General features: G+C 38.4%; 1 long non-coding RNA gene across 1 annotated transcript in view; it reads right to left on the bottom strand.

Moving 5' to 3' along the window:
- LOC122728256 overlaps positions 1-16,639 on the bottom strand; it is a 195,122-nt gene that overhangs the window by 40,438 nt on the left and 138,045 nt on the right. The window contains exon 3 of the long non-coding RNA XR_006353260.1: positions 11,397-11,446. This is a non-coding gene — a long non-coding RNA (uncharacterized LOC122728256). The remainder of the gene's footprint in view (positions 1-11,396; positions 11,447-16,639) is intronic.

Raw genomic sequence — 16,639 nt, 5'->3', positions numbered from 1 at the left:
TATTTGTTGAGCTGGATTGTTTAAAGTTGAGGATTTTCTTCATGATTACATAGAAAATAGGTGGAAAATTCTTAATTTAAATACAGGTCTTCTGATGTCAGATCCAGGGCTCTTTCCACTCAATACAAGGATTCTCATGATCAGATGCAATCTAGAATACTTTTTAACCACATTTGCAGAAAAACCCCTAAGTTAAAAGCTATTTTGGCAAAACTTAATTAAATTATTTCAAATCTTTTAAAGTAGAATGAATAAAATATTTACATAAACTAACAAAAATATAGTTAAGTAGAAAATATCTGAAATAATTCAGACCCTCCACCCTGCCAATGAAAGATCCAGATAAAGAAGAAAATATTTACTGTATTTTGGTTTAAATTATCCAGATAATTGTTTCAGTTCACTATATTTTACTTATCTAGAAAAAGTGTCATTTAAAAATAAGACTGTGGTATAACAATCAGTTTTGAAATCTATATGTAAGGTATAATACTGTTAAACGAAGAGTTTCTAATTGAGTAAAACAATCTACAAGCCAATGTCAAAATGTGCTTTTTAAACTCTTCATACTCAAAGAGTTAAACTAAACTATACTACTGAGGACTTGAAATCTCTACAATTATTTTATTCAGGGGCAGTTAGGTGGTACAGTAAATAGAGCACTGGGCCTAGAGTCAGAAGACTCATCTTCCTGAGTTCAAATCTGGTCTCAGACACTTAATAGTGGTACAATCTTGGGCAAGTCACTTAACCCTGTTTGCCTCAGTTTCCACATGTGTAAAATGAGCTGGAGAAGAAAAGGGCAAATCACTCCATTATCTTACTCAAAGAAACCCCAAATGGAGTCACAAACAGTCAGATACAACTGAAAACAGTTGAACAATTTTATTTAATTGATAAATGTTTTAATGTCTACTATACGCAAGACGCTAGAAGGAAAAGACAAGAACAACAATGACACAGCCCCTGCACTCAGGAGCTGACATCCCAGTGGAGGGTTATAATGCATATCCAGGTAAGGACATACAAAATAATTCAGTTATTTCAAGAGGAAGAAAAAATTAACAACTGGGGTTTGGAAGAAAGGTCTTCTGTGGCACAGGGCACTCAGAGTATGCTCTGAAGGAAACTAAGGATTCTCAGAGGTAGAGGTAAGAAGAGGAGGTGTGCCATATATGAGCACAAACTTCACCTCCACAACTGTGTAATAGGTCAAAAGCATTTTTCTTTTCGATAACAGAATGGACTAGCATCTGTTTCTTATGTTAGTAAACACTAATCATCTCAACATTCCAATCTAGGTAGTCTTCTGGACTCTTAAAAGTTAATTCTCTCTGTTGAGAGAAGAGTTAATGTCTTACAAGTACCAATCTAGTGACTCATTCCTAAGGAAAATGTCACTGGACCTGAGTTTTTTAATTTTATGTGACTTTTCATAGTGGTGATAGATTTGTACTGATCTATCTATGCTCCATCACCAGATTTCTCTTGTGATACGAAGATATCTGTAACAAGGAAATGGCAAGCCACTCCAGTATCTTTACCAAGAAAACCCCATGGATAGTACTGATGGGCTCACAGGATCATAGAGTTGGATATGACTGAATGACTCGACAACAACAACAACAAACCTATACTTCCTCACCGGATTCTTATGATACAAAGCTATTTGTGACATAAATGACCAAACTAGAGATAGAATCCCCTTCCATGGGACCAAGTTCTTAGTGACCTATTATGGGCATTAAACCTGCAACAACTTCTTCCCATTAAGTACTGTTTTCTAAGCAACTCAACAATAGGCTGGACAAAAGCTGTACAGAAAGTTGAATAAGGAATACATAAAGGTAAAAAACAACGTAACCAATAGTTTTAAAATAGCCACTTTTGGGGGAGGAGACAGGGCAATGAGGGTTAAGTGACTTGCCCAGGGTCACACAACTAGTTGTGTCAAGTATCTGAAGTCACATTTGAACTCAGGTCCTCCTGAATCCAGGGCCAGTGCTTTATCCATAGCGCCACCTAGCTGCCCCTCCTTTTTTCTGCAGTTCTACTTTTTTCATATCAAGTAGATCATTAATTGATTCAAATATCTGTTAACTGCCTACTTTGTATAAATCACCTTGCTATTAGACTGAATAGTTCCAAAAGAATGAGATGAGCAGAACAGGAAATAGAATCTTTAAATAATCTTATTTTAGAAAAAGAAGGTGAATAAGTCAAAATAAAATAAATTCCCCAAAGGAAAAAAAAAAAACAGGACCATACGGATTTATAAGACAATTCTGCTAAATATTTAATGAAAAATTAATTCTGCTACTACATAAACTATATGAAAAAATAAGTGAACAAGGTATCCTACCAAGTTCCTTCTTTGACACAAATATGGTGTGTAGTTTTTCACTGTTTGGCCTAGTGATAACTTAACCTTTTTGCTGAAGTAGTTGTGTGGGATGTATTGATGGGCTGCCTCTACTCAAGTAGCCATTTCAGCTGGAAATAATAAAGATGAATTTTCAAGAGATATAAAAAGGACAGAAGAGGGGGAAAGATATAAGTGGAATGTAAAGAAAGAGTGGAAGTGAAAGTTAAATAGAAGAAATACTATGAACCAAAAATCCCCCTATGGGAGGCATGGGGATAGTTTCAGAAAAACCCAGGAAGACTTCTATGAAGACTTCACCTACAAAGGATATGTGCAGGCAGTTTTCAGAAAGAAATCAAAGCTATCTATAGTCATATGAAAAAAATACTCTAAATCACTATTGATCAGAAAAATGTAAATTAAAACAATTCTGAGGTTATCACCTCATGCCTATCAGAGTGGAAAATATAACAAAAGGGGAAAATATTGAATGTTGGAGGGGATGTGGGAAAACTGGGATGCTAATCCACTGTTGGTGGAGTTGTGAAAAGATCCAACCATTCTGGAGAGCAATTTGGAACTATGCCCAAAGACCATAAAACTGTGCATACCCTTTGATCCAGCAATACCACTGCTAGGTTTATATCCCAAGAACATCCCAAAAAAGAGAAAAAGACCTATTTGTACAAAAATGTTTAAGCAGCTCTTATTGTTGTGGCTAAGAACTAGACATCAAAGGAATGCCCATCAATTGGGGAATGGCTAAACAAGTTGTGGTATATGATGGTGATGGAATATTATTGTGCTATAAGAAATGACAAGCAGAATGATTTCAGAAAGACATGGAAAGCCTTGTATGAACTGATTTATAGTGAAGTGAGCAGAACCAGGAGAACACTGTGCACAGAGATAGCAATATTATTTGATGAAGAATTGTGAATGACTTAACTCTTCTTAGCAATACAATGATCCAAGACAATCCCAAAGGACTCATGATGAAACATATTATCCACCTCCAAAGAAAGAACTGATATTGGTTGAACACAGACTGAAGCATGCTGTTTTTCACTTTCATTTTTTTATTCAAGTTTTCTTATACAAAATGACTAATATGGTAATGTTTTACATGATTGCACATGTATAACCCATGTCTGACTGCTTATCACCTCAGGGAGGAGGGAGGGAAGAGAGGGAAGGAGGGATAGAATTTGGAACTCAAAACTTTAAATACAAATGTTTATTATTTTTTAAATGAAGACTTCTCCTATAGCCTACTATAGGGTGAAACAATGTATTTTGTAAGATAGAACTGCAGAGTGAGAGGATGTGCACTTGAGGAAAGGGGAAGCGACAGAAACAGGGCAATGGGTAATACAACCATATCAAGCCTATGGGAGGATTCCCTAATGAAGAGCATCATATACTTTACATGATTACATGAATAAGAACTGGGCTTAATTTGGGAAGAGTTCATGCATTGATATTTCACCCTCTCTGAAAGTTTCCTGTGCCTCCTTGGGAAGCATCCTGTCCCAGGAGAAAGATCTCTGAGCTCCTGAGGTGTCATATATCCAGAATGATAGTAGGGGGTCATGGGCCAAAAAAAGAAATGACAGTCTTTGGGAAGGAACGTTATAATGGGGAAATAAAGGAGAGTACTAGACAGAACATTTGAAACAAAGTCTAGGTTCTATAATACAGCACTGTTTCTCTCTAACATTGCTTCCTTCCATAAATAGATACTTCTAAAATGCATGGAAGAAAAAAAAAGGGGAAAGATCTATAAAGGCAACATGAAAGTTGCTTAGGAAGAGCTTAAATCTGACATTTTAGAATCTTTAACAGAGATCTTAAAGTAGAATCAGAAAAAAAATTCCGAATACACTGAAGAACATTAATGAAGAAAACAACAAGAATTGTTTTAGGAAAAGGCACAGTGAAAAGAATACTAACATACTAGGTCCAAGGGAAGGAGAGGAGGGGAGATTTTCAACTACCTGCCCAACTGAAAAGTGAAAGGGACAGGACAAAAAAGAAGAAACAAATGACATTTTTTTAAAAGTTTAAAATCACTAACTAGAGAAAAGGAAGGCAAATGGAAGGAACTGGGAACAGGGGCAAAAAAGAACCAGCAGAGTTTCAAAGAGATTTTCACCCAATAATCAGTTGACTTGAAATTTGTATTAATGCTGAACAAGCTACAGTGGGTCAGCACGGAACTTTCCAAATCCATTTCCAGGCATATGATGGTATATCAACTGTACCCAGTCTAAATGGACATATAAGAGATTGTACTATACTGTGTCTATTTAATTGAAAGTCACTGTAATTTAGTAAGAAGGACATAAAATTGGGGTTTGTGCTAATGGGGGTTGGGGACTGTCAAAGTAAAAAAACCCCTAAAAATCTTGATAAATATAAAATATTTACTTAGTAAATATAAAATGAAAATTTCCAAATGAAATGAGAATATAAAATAACCTAAATGTATGCTTATTCAAGATGTACTGGCAAATGTACATCAGCATCTGTTAACTATACAATGTTTGACACACTAATACTTTGAAAATGCATATATTGTACATGAAGTGAATAAAAGGATGCTGTAAGACACAAAAATTGTTGTAAAAATGACTCAGTAACACATCAAAGAAACTGCATCCCAGCTTGTATGGAATTGACGGTTTTGTACAATGATGCAAGGTAAGGTATCATTATCAGAAATACATTCAAAGAAAGATACTCAGATGAGTCATTTTTGGTTTGGTCTTGATATAGTCAAACATTTAGGAGCTCCTATGACTATCATTTAATGATCCTCTAGAAACAGAAAGCTGATAGATCATTTTTAACTAGCTGGTTGACAAGAAATTGCTGTTGGTTCCTCAGTCATCCTGGAAAGACCCATACTACTAATTATAATCTAGAAGAAGCATTTATGAATTGAGTAACTTTAGCTGTAAAGCCCTATTTCCAACCTAACATAACAAAACTTGCTTTTGAAATCATTGAGGATTTTTACCAGAATAGGGTTTGCTTAAGACTGAGCACATCATTTTAATTTTAAAAAATAGCTCAAGTTTTTGGATTGCAAAGTAGATGGGCAGTTCTAAATTGAGTTTGAGTTGTTCCAGTACTAGATATCATTATGACTGAACGAATGCTTCATATGTTTAAATCAAAGGCAAATACCCAAAACTCAAATAACTTTGTGATTTCATTAATGTGGGATCACCTTCAATTCAAACTACCAATGATTACCACTCCTGTAATACCTCTTGCCTGTGTTCTCCTTTGAGTTTAGCAGAGAGGGTTCACCAGATGCGCTAAATGCCTTCATATGATTCTCTTAACACTGCAAGGATACTAAGAGGACACAGCGGGGGGGGGGGGGCACCTAGATGGCACAGTGGATAAAGCACTGGCCCTGGATTCAGTAGTACCAGAGTTCAAATTCGGCCTCAGACACTTGACACTCACTAGCTGTGCGACCTTGGGCAAGTCACTTAACCCCCATTGCCCCACCAAAAAAAAAAAAAAAAAAAGAGGACACAGGCACTATTCAATCGCTCTCCATTGTTCTTGCTACATGACTAGCCTCCATATTCTTTTTCACACGTACATCCCTTTGATGACATCTTTTATCTTGCTCCTCCATCATCATTTTTTCAGTTGTAATATGTTTCTCTTGCCCATCAGGCACCTCTCCTTCAGAGGCCATGGTGGTTCATAATCTGTAGCCATACAACTCCAATAGAAGAATGCTAGTATTGAAAATTTGGTCCCTTGTTTCAGGAAGAATCTTAGGGAAAGGGGAAGTGAGCCCATTCTCCTCATGTTGAATTTTAAACTTAACTCACTGTCCTTTTGCCCAAGACTATGTATATGTGCATGCACACATCCATGCATGCATCCATCCATATGCTGATGGATTCTGTAATGGTCCTTGAAAGGAGGCATTATTTCATTTTTATCTTTCTTTCCCTAGATTCTCCCAGAACGTAGATATAATAAATGTCTGTCCAACTAAAGTAAACTGAACAACAGGCATTCTTCACTCATTTGGCTTCTGCTGTGTGGATAATTAAGCCAAATTATTTAGAATGATCGTATTTAGGAGGTTCTTCAACATTCTATGGCTTAATGAAGTCAGCACAACATCATCAACAAACAGTATATTAAGAATCCCTTCTTGATCTAGGTGCACTCTGCTCTGGAAATCCCACATGACATTGGCAAACACCTTTGAACATATGGCTCTCTGTTTTATGTCTTATCTGATTTAATGATCAAAGTTATATCTCTTTTGTTTTATCTTTCATTTGACATATGCATAGGAGATATCTTGTTGGAAGACTATCTTTAAGAAAGTGTTTTGCTTTACCAAATTCAAACATTTTATAGTCAATAAAACAGTAAGCACAGATGGAATCTTGTCTTTTCTTAATCTTTCAGTCAGTTATGTAATGGTAAAGATATGTTCTGTGGAATTTTGCACATGAGAGCTTGTCTGTTTCCTTCTGATAATCTCATTAATATAGGATACCCTCAATGCACTGCAGAATATTCTCATTAAATATTAACACAGATTGGAAAGTGGACATACAGGTCAGTAGTTATAGATCCCTAGGCTACCTTTTTCAGTGTGTATAAGGGCCAAAATTTTTCCCATTTTTTTCTTTCCCTCCACTCGGGATCTTGAGAACTCATCTTTCCATGACCCAAAAGTTGCTTTGCCTTCAGCATGGAGATCCTCTATGTACACTTTTTTTTTTTGGTGAGGCAATTGGGGTTAAGTGACTTGCCCAGGGTCACACAGCTAGTGAGTATTAAATGTCTGAGGCCGGATTTGAACTCAGGTACTCCTGAATCCAGGGCCGGTGCTCTATCCACTGTGCCACCTAGTTGCCCCCTCTATGTACACTTAATCTATTTCTATCATAGATTTCTTCAAGGCCATGTAAACTTCCTCTAGAATGCATCCAGGTGCTGCGATGTTAAGAATCCAAATGTGGCAGCTCCTTTATCCTTGATGGTAAAAAGAGTTTGGTCTGAATATATCTGAGGATTTTTCGTATCTTTCTGTCTGTTGTTGTCCTCTTTCCTTTTTCATCTTTAAATGCTCTCAACAGGCTTTTGTTTTACTGGGCCTCTAACCGAGCTCTTTTAAATTTGTTTTTTCCTTCCATTACCTTTCCTTGGTAAGAAACAACGCTACTCATAATCTTGCAACATCCTTTTGCTTAAGATTTTTACAAACTTGTATTCTAAACTGGTGCTGCCACTGACTATTTTCTCTCTTTTGACAAATATCAAGTATATTCTGACTAATGCATCTGAGGGTTAACTTTTGATCTCATTTGGCAAACTGATTTACATTATTTAAAGTTCCTTTGATATTGTTAAAATCTATGTCTTTTCCTTCATTTTTTGCCATCTTGAGCATCAAAATTTCTTTTGATAGATCAAGTTGAAGTTGTTTTAGCTGTAAGTCATATCTTTCTACCATTTTTATTCTTTTTTACATTTTTGTATTAATTTTTCTCAGTTCTAAAAAAGTGGTGCTTGGACTATACACAGACAGCTGATTCAAAAATGACTCACATCAGTAAGTCATTTCCTATCTAAAATATAATCAATTTCAGTTTTAGTTATGTTTTTCAATGCTACTATGTCTAATGCCTTCTGATTCCTTTCTCAAATATTCCTCATATACAGGTGTAAGTCTTCTGCATAGTCTACAAATCTTTAGGCTCTCTCTTTCCTTACTCCTGAAATGAAACTACATTTTCCCATGTATTTTTTGCCAACTTTGTCTATTTCCATTTTTGTATTAAAGTTACCAAGTATGAAAGTTGTATATTAATTTAACTTGAATGGTCTTAATCAGATTTATACAATTACTCTATCTTTATGCTCTGCAATGTAAGTTGTCACACAAGTCACAACTATTTTCATGGTGGTCTTTTGGCAGATATTCAACATGATCACTACAATACAAGGGTCCAGATCATCCCATGAAATGATGTTTTTTATTGCCTTTTTGAGCATGATAAAACCAACTCCATAACTCCTTTATTAGCCTAAGGACAACCTGCTATCTATACTTTGATTTAGCTACAATTTTGCTTTTTTATTATTTTGTTTATAGCGAGAATTGCAAGATTTGTATGACTTGCATTCCTGTGATAATATGTCCATTCCTTTGTAACTGTACAAATTGTTCACATTTAAAATACCATCAGTAAGTCAATGTTTATAGATAGCCTAAAATTTTTAAGATTCTTAGCATTCTCCTACCGCCTTTTCACTACTCACTGAAGGAGATAATGGGTACTGCACAGGTGAGAGGACCATTTTGTATTTTTCTTTGTTTCATGGTCTGCTACAGAAGAATTCTTCAAGTAGGTAGCCTACTGGTAATGAGTGAGTTTGGTCCTCAGAAAGCAGATACAACCTGTCACTGAGACAGTACTTAATTTTCAGAGTGGGAGAAATCGTCAGAGTTTATGTTCCACTTGGCAAAGCAAGAATCTAGGTTTCCTCTCCATGCCACAATGAGATATCACCAGAGAACTTTGTGGAGTTAGGAAACACCACCCCCTTTTTAAAAAATCAGGTTCTAAATACATCAGAGATTGTCATTTCTCTCATGGGTTTTTTTGCTTTGTTTTGTTTTGTTTTTTGTTTTTAGTAAGGCAATTGGGGTTAAGTGACTTGCCCAGGATCACACAGCTAGTAAGTGTTAAGTGTCTGAGGCCGGATTTGAACTCAGGTACTCCTGAATCCAGGGCCAGTGCTCTATCCACTGCGCCACCTAGCTGCCCCTCTCACATGGGTTTTAAGTGAATATGGACAAAAGTTGTTCTTACCTAGCACATCAAAATCATGGAAAGAATGGAGATCTTTTACCTGCTTTCTAAACCCCATTTTTCCATATCTAGGTTAATCTGCTGACAGGCACAGGTATTGGACTTCTTATTTCATTGGTACATGAGATTCCCAAGTGAGGAAACTCCCTACCGAATAGTGCATGCAGGCACTCCATCTTAAAGAATTTCCTAGAACACTGAGGGGTTAAGTGACTAGCTAGGGTCACCCAGCCAGTATGGGTCAGAGGCAGGATTTAAAACCAGGTCTTCCTGGCTTCAAGGTTAGCTCTATCCACTATGCATACTGTCTCTCCCAGAGAGTTATGAACCAGTTTGTACTCCATACCAATTGAGCGAACACTTTAATTGATGGGGTCATAGTTCTAATGAAGTACTGAAGTCTGTTATCTTCAGCATTCTACAGTTAAAGGATACAAGAAGAACTGGCTATACAGTCATCTGTAAATGAAGAGACAGTAAACTCGCTAAATCAGACTTACTGATAAAATGCAAACTATTACCAATCAACAAAAATATTTCCAAAACTGGAATTCCTTTCAGCAATACAGTCCATATTATTAAAATATATTTAGCGGGGCAGCTAGGTGGCACAGTGGATAAAGCACCGGCCCTGGATTCAGGAGGACCTGAGTTCAAATCCAACCTCAGACACACTTACTAGCTGTGTGACCCTGGGCAAGTCACTTAACCCCCATTGCCCCGCCAAATATATATATATATCACTATTTACTGGGGAGAGGAGGTATAGAAATTTGAGGATAAGCAAAAAGTAGGAGATAAATTGCATCCAAATATGGTCACTGCCAACTATTTGTTCTTTCTTTTTGAAGGAACCAGGGTGAAGGTCCAGTGGTGATGCATATCCCTGGTTATGGTGGGGAGAGTTTGTCACAACTACCAGGGTCACTTTGATCACACCCATGTCTGTTTGCCCAGGGCCTCTCTTGTCAACAAGAACAAAACCTGTACACACATGAAGCAGCACAGACTCTTGTTTCCTTTATCACATGCTACTTCTTTGTGCCTTAATACTTACAGTGGTACCAGGTACTTTTTTTTTCCCAGGGCAGTGAGGGTTAAGTGACTTGCCCAGGGTCACAGAGGTTGTACGTGTCAAGTATCTGAGGCTGGATTTGAACTCAGGTCCTCCTGAGTCCAGGGCCAGTGCTTTATCCACTGCACCACTTATCTACCCCGACCCCCGTACTTTTAAAGGGCCTAATCTTGGTCTTCTGCCTGACTGACAGATTGGCACCTGCCTCGACGTGCCATAAAGAGAAATGTGGAGATGCTGCTTGATATTGTGACTGTTCCCAGATATCTGCACAACAAACTATACAGACACAAAAGGCTACATCCACCACCTATGACTTTATTAATAAGGTACCACCCACCTCTTTATACAGTTAGAAGAAGCCCATTCTAAAATAACAATTAATTTTTTTTATACTGCTATGACAATCATGTAGCCACTTTGACTTAGTCTTAAGATTTCCAAAAAAAAATCAATGGATTCCAGTCTCTCTTGAAGTTTATATGTGGAAGGCAGCTAGGTGGTGAAGTGAATAAAGCATAAGCCCTGTATTCAGGAGGACCTGAGTTCAAATCTGGCCTCAGACACTTGACACTTACTAGCTGTGTGACCCTGGACAAGTCACTTAACCACCCCCCCCAAAAAAAGTTTATATGTGAAAGACTAACCATAATAGAACTTTGGAGTTTTGAAAAGAACTCAATGATCATCTACACAGAACCTTTCATTTTAAAGATGAGGAAACTGAGGCCCACAGAGATGAAATGACAGTCCAAGAAAACATAGCTACTTGACAGCAGAGCTGGGAACAAAGCCCAGGTCAAAGTTTATGCTGATTTGAAAGACAATATGCTTTACGGACAGCTCTGTGTAAGTCTAGTTTATTTTTTAATTTCACAAATGAGAAGATAACCACAATTTTTGTGACTTGGTATAAGGTCTATTTTTGTAAAGATGACACATGATATTGATATTACATATAAATATATTGCGTATATGTGTGTATAAGATAGTTCCCATTCAGAAGATGCAATGAAACTTTTCACTCAATTCTTGAGAGAGAGAGAGAGAGAGAGAGAGAGAATAACCAAAATTTGGGGTTTACCTCTTTGATAGTTTTTCCTGAAAGGAGCCTCCATTTCCCCCAATTTCTTCCTATAAAACAAAAGAAAGACCTTTGTTATTCCAACAATCATAAAACACATCTAGCCAATATTGTGTTTTGATATTCTGTAGTCTTTGATAATGCCAAAAATGCTCCAGAAAACATTTAATCAATCACTTAAGCGGTCACGTAGTACCAATTTTTAAGGCTATGAAAGCATTGCCAGAGCTTATTTAGATAACAGGAGATTTGAAATAAAATACTGATTTTTATAACTAGACCACACAGAAAAATAAAATGCAGTAATTAAAAGGGTAGCCATATCGTTCAACTACTTAATGATATTGTTCCTGTCCTCGATCCTCTACAGTCATTTACTAGCTGCAGACATCACCCTTATGGTTTAGTTATTAGCTACTGAATCTATTTTTAACAAATAGTGGGCTCAGGGACGCTTTAATGAGGCTCTAATCCTTTGAGTGTCTTGAAGGAAAACCAACACCAACTTCAAGATAGATTTGGATAGAAATCAACAACAATGTAGAGAAGCTGAGCTGTTATTTCTGAGAAATCCTATAAGCAATTAGGAAAATATATTCTGTGGCCAAGAGAGGAACCTTGAAGGGCAGAACTGAGCAGAGAACAGGAACATACCTAAACCTTAAAAAGCTCAGAAATGAGTGTTTCCCAACGTTTAGCCTAGAAGCGACGTGCTACTCTCGTGGCTGATTAAGCTAGTTCAGTAGTTATGAGTTATAGTGCCTGACTGTTCCACAACTAAGTTCTGTGGGCAGCAACATGATCAAGAGAATATGAAAAAAAAAAAAAGAGAGAATATGAAGACCTTCCCTTGATGAAGATATTGTCATTTAATGGGGACAGAGTGGACATAAGACTATGAAACAATGTGAGAGCACATACCTAACTAAATCTTATGATCTATTTCCGTCTTGGGTGGGACACGTGACTTCACCCCACTGGCAGCAGAATCTCAGTAGCCAGGAGGGGAACCCTCCCTTCTATCTTCCCAGCCGCCTCTTGTTTGAGGGCCAGGCCAACTGCTCAAAAAACGTTTCTATAAGCAGCCCCACTATATCATTTTGCCCTCTACTGCTTGGTTCTGTCACACTTAGCTCATTCTGAGTTAGAACTGCTTGAGGATTACGATCTGGTCTTGTCTTGTAATTCTCTAGATCGGCATGCATTAGTACTAGTTCTGGCTCAAACGCGGGACTCTCCCCTCCACCCACTGCCAACACTAATTGATTTGCTGGCCCTGGTCTCAGGTTTTGTTATCTCTTATTGGTGAATGGTCTGGACCCTGGAATAGAACAAATGAGTGCAAATTAATACAGACATGAAAGTATGTACCGAGTAGCTGAGGGAAGGAATACCACAGCTTCCCTCCTATTTGCTACACCAAGAGCGCCTATTCAGCCTATTCATTCCCAGTCTCCCACGAGTCTATTAACACAGGTCTGGCGTTACTCAGTGGTCAAAAAATTTCAGTGTCTCTATTGCTTAAAGGCTAAAATATAAATCCTCTACATGGCATTTTAAATCCTCCACAACCTAGCTTAAATCTACTTTTCCAGTCTTTGTTTTATATTCCACCCCTTCACAATTCTTCATTCCAGTCAAACTAATCTTCTATTTATAGAGTAATGTAAATTAATTACATTATTAAATCATTACCTTTTATCTTGAGAGTTCTCAGACTTCACCACCATCACCACCACTACTCCTTATCCTGGCATGCAAGGGCCTCCACAATACTGAACCCAGTAAAACATCAAAACTTATTCCCTACTCTTCGGTTACTATAAAGATTGAACTTCTTTTGGCCTCTACTGCCTCATCCATAAAATTAAGATAACAAAAGCATCTATTGCCCCAGAGCCATTTTGAGAAGCAAAAGAGATATTTATGTCCTTATATAACAATTCTTACAGCATTGTTATTTATGTATTTATTATTAATATTATTGTTATTATTAGGAGTATAAATTTAGAATGAAAAAATAAAATTCTTTTTCAAAAAAATTCTGCTTTACCTAAGCTGGAATGTTCATTATTTCCTAAAAATGTCAGCTACATTTTACCAAATCACAGCATCTCAGAGCTGGAAAAGAGCCCAGAGTTCATTTAGTTAAACTCATACCTGAAACAAGGCTCCTTTATGTATAATATATCTGGCAAGTGGTCATCTAGACATTACTCAGATATGTCCAGTGGAAGGGAACCCACCGCCTCCCAAGGCAATCCATCTCACCGCTGCCTAGCTCCGGCTGTCGGGAAGGTCTTCCTATGTCAAACCTAAATTTGCCTCTCTAGAAATTCCCCTTCTGTCCTGTGGAGCTAGGCAGAAAAAGTCAGTTCCCTCTTCCACATGACAGCACTTCAAATTCTTGGAACAGCCCCATCTACTTCCTAACCCTTCTTCCATCACAGCCCTGTCAGATCACAAGAATGGAGACTATCTCTAGCAGATTAAGTTAGAGGCAGAGAAGTTTCCAGAAGCAAAGAATCTCAAAATTAGAAGGGACCTTGGAAGTAATCTAATCAGTCTCTATCTGAATAAGAATCCATTCTACAACACTTCCAACAAACGGTCATACCTGAAGAGCTCTGGTGAGCAGGCACCTGCCCTTTCCCAAAGCAGGCCACTGAACTCTGGGACCATCAAGGTGATGGGGGGGGGGGCAGAAATCCTTCCATAGAGCTTAAACTTGTCTCTCCACAATGCCCACCCTTACTCCTAGTGCTGCCTGCTGGGCTCATGTCAAACAAGCCTCAGCCCTCTCTTCCACGCAACAGACCTTCAAATACCTGAATACAATGATCATATCCCTTGAAGTCTCCAAGTTTCTTCCCAAGTTAAATTCTAAGTTCCTACAGCTGAACCTAAGGCTTTTCAGCATCCGGCTGTCCTCCTCAGGTCACTCCTCCAGCTGATCCAATAGGCTCTTTAAAATATGATGCCCAGAACTGAACACAATATTCCAGAAGTGGCATTACTAGGGTGAAAGACAAAGAGACCATCACCTCCCTCATTCTGGACACTATTGTCGCCTATTACAACTTAAGGCTGCATTATTACTTTTTTTTTTTTGGATATCACATTTTTAACTCACAACAAGCTTATAATTTACTAAAACTCCCAGATTTGTCCAGACAAATTAGAGCCTAGCTGTATCTTCCCTATCTTGTATTGGCAAAGTAAAAAAGACTTTATATTTAATAATAAGCAGCAAATTTGGAATTCGTGTACATGCATGTGCTTATGTATGCATGCATGTACACATGCCAAGGTGATTACCAGTCATGAGAAAAGGATGGGATAGGGAGGGTAAGTGGTTCCTCCTGTCATAAAAACTATACATTCAATGTGGAAAAATACAAAGGGCAATGTTATGGTTATACTTGAGGGCCTACTGGTAGGTGCATGAAGTTATTCAAGATAGTGTTGACAGGGAAGCTAGGTGGCACAGTGGATAAAGCACTGGTCCTGGATTCAGGAGGACCTGAGTTCAAATCTGACCTCAGACACTTGACACTCACTAGCTGTGTGACCCTGGGCAAGTTACTTAACTCTCATTGCCCTGCCCCCCCCCCAAATATAGTACTGACAACAGGAATTAATTTCTGAGGCCGAACCTCCCGAATGACATCATATGAGGCCTACAACCTTGTAGGGAGAAGCACAGGCTTTCTGTACTTCTTACCGCCTCCTTGATGTTTCTGAGTTTCCACAGACCCCAAAGTAGTAGACATAGTCATATGGACAATCCATTTCACCCTCTAAATCAGTTCCTTCACAACCTCTGCACTTGGCACTGCACGACTTTTTCTCTGAAGAGATATTCCTCTCCATCATCCCCTTTAATACGTCACTCCAGATCAGGGCTCCAAGATGTGTCTTGTTTTGGGTGGCTCTCTGGTTTATTATTCCCCAGTTACCACACTTATCTTCTTATTAGCCAGTCAGAGAGATCCAACTGCCAAGGAGAGCCATCCAAACGGATATGTCTGCCACTTGGTGAAGGAGAAGAGCACTGGAGATGTAGTCATAAGACCAGGTTTGAAATCTCAACTCTGACACTCATCCAGTACAAGACATTTCACCTCTTGCGTCATCTTCCCAGTGTACGCTGGGGGAAACTACCTACATCACAGGGCTGTAGTGGAGAAAACACATTGTAAACCTTAAAGCCCAATAAAAATGTGAGCCGCTAACTACCAGGATGCTACAAAAGCTACCACCAGGATGACCAGTCAACTTTCCTACACACAGCAGAGTTCTGCTATAAAAACACTATCACGGGGCGGCTAGGTGGCGCAGTGGATAGAGCACTGGCCCTGGAGTCAGGAGTACCTGAATTCAAATCCGGTTCAGACACTTAACACTTACTAGCTGTGTGACCCTGGGCAAGTCACTTAACCCCAATTGCCTCACTAAAAACAAACGAACAAAAAAAAAAAACACTATCACAACACCTCCAAACTGAGCACCATTTTTCTTTTCTTTCCTTTTTTTAACTTACTGCCCTCCCCAACCCTATCTCCATCTTAATACCATGGTGCTTACAAAAGATGTATATCTCAAGAAGCTAGAAGTAGTACATAATAATTTGTAGGAGACGCTGTAAGCTAATAAAGCCATGGGTTAACAGCCAATGAACCTTGGTGGACCTTCCATGTGTAGAAGACAGAAAGTATGGTGAACAGCTATACAGACAGGTCTGAAATGAAGCTAATCATGAAGCCACTTTCCTCGCCATGCAGGTTCTAAGTTCTTGAGTTTACTGGAACTCCAAGCATCCATGTGAATTCATCTAATCTTCCACCAGTCCCTGTTAAGCTCACACATATTCAGACTTGAAACCTGCCTCCCAGATTCTTGCCTAGCCTCACCAGCCTCGGGGGCAACAAATCCTTGTTTAAAAAAAATCTTGGGGGCAGCAAGGTGGCCCAGTGGATAGAGCACTGGCTCTGGAGTCAGGAGTACCTGAGTTCAAATCCAGCCTCAGACACTTAACACTTACTAGCCATGTGACCTTGGGCAAGTCACTTAACCCCAACTGCCTCACCAAAAAACAAAACAAAACAAAACAAAATCTTGGACTTAAGAAGGCAGGGGAGTCATCTCTAATATCTAGTGGAGTCCAAAGGTTAGGGAACAGAAGAGAACGTGAACAACGAGGCACCATCTTCATTTCTCTGAACTGGGAGAAGCTTTTTGCT

The sequence above is a fragment of the Dromiciops gliroides genome, chromosome 5 (assembly GCF_019393635.1).
Source record: "Dromiciops gliroides isolate mDroGli1 chromosome 5, mDroGli1.pri, whole genome shotgun sequence".
In the NCBI taxonomy this organism is placed as follows: Eukaryota; Metazoa; Chordata; class Mammalia; order Microbiotheria; family Microbiotheriidae; genus Dromiciops; species Dromiciops gliroides.
This window is presented reverse-complemented; position numbering and strand designations above follow the sequence as displayed.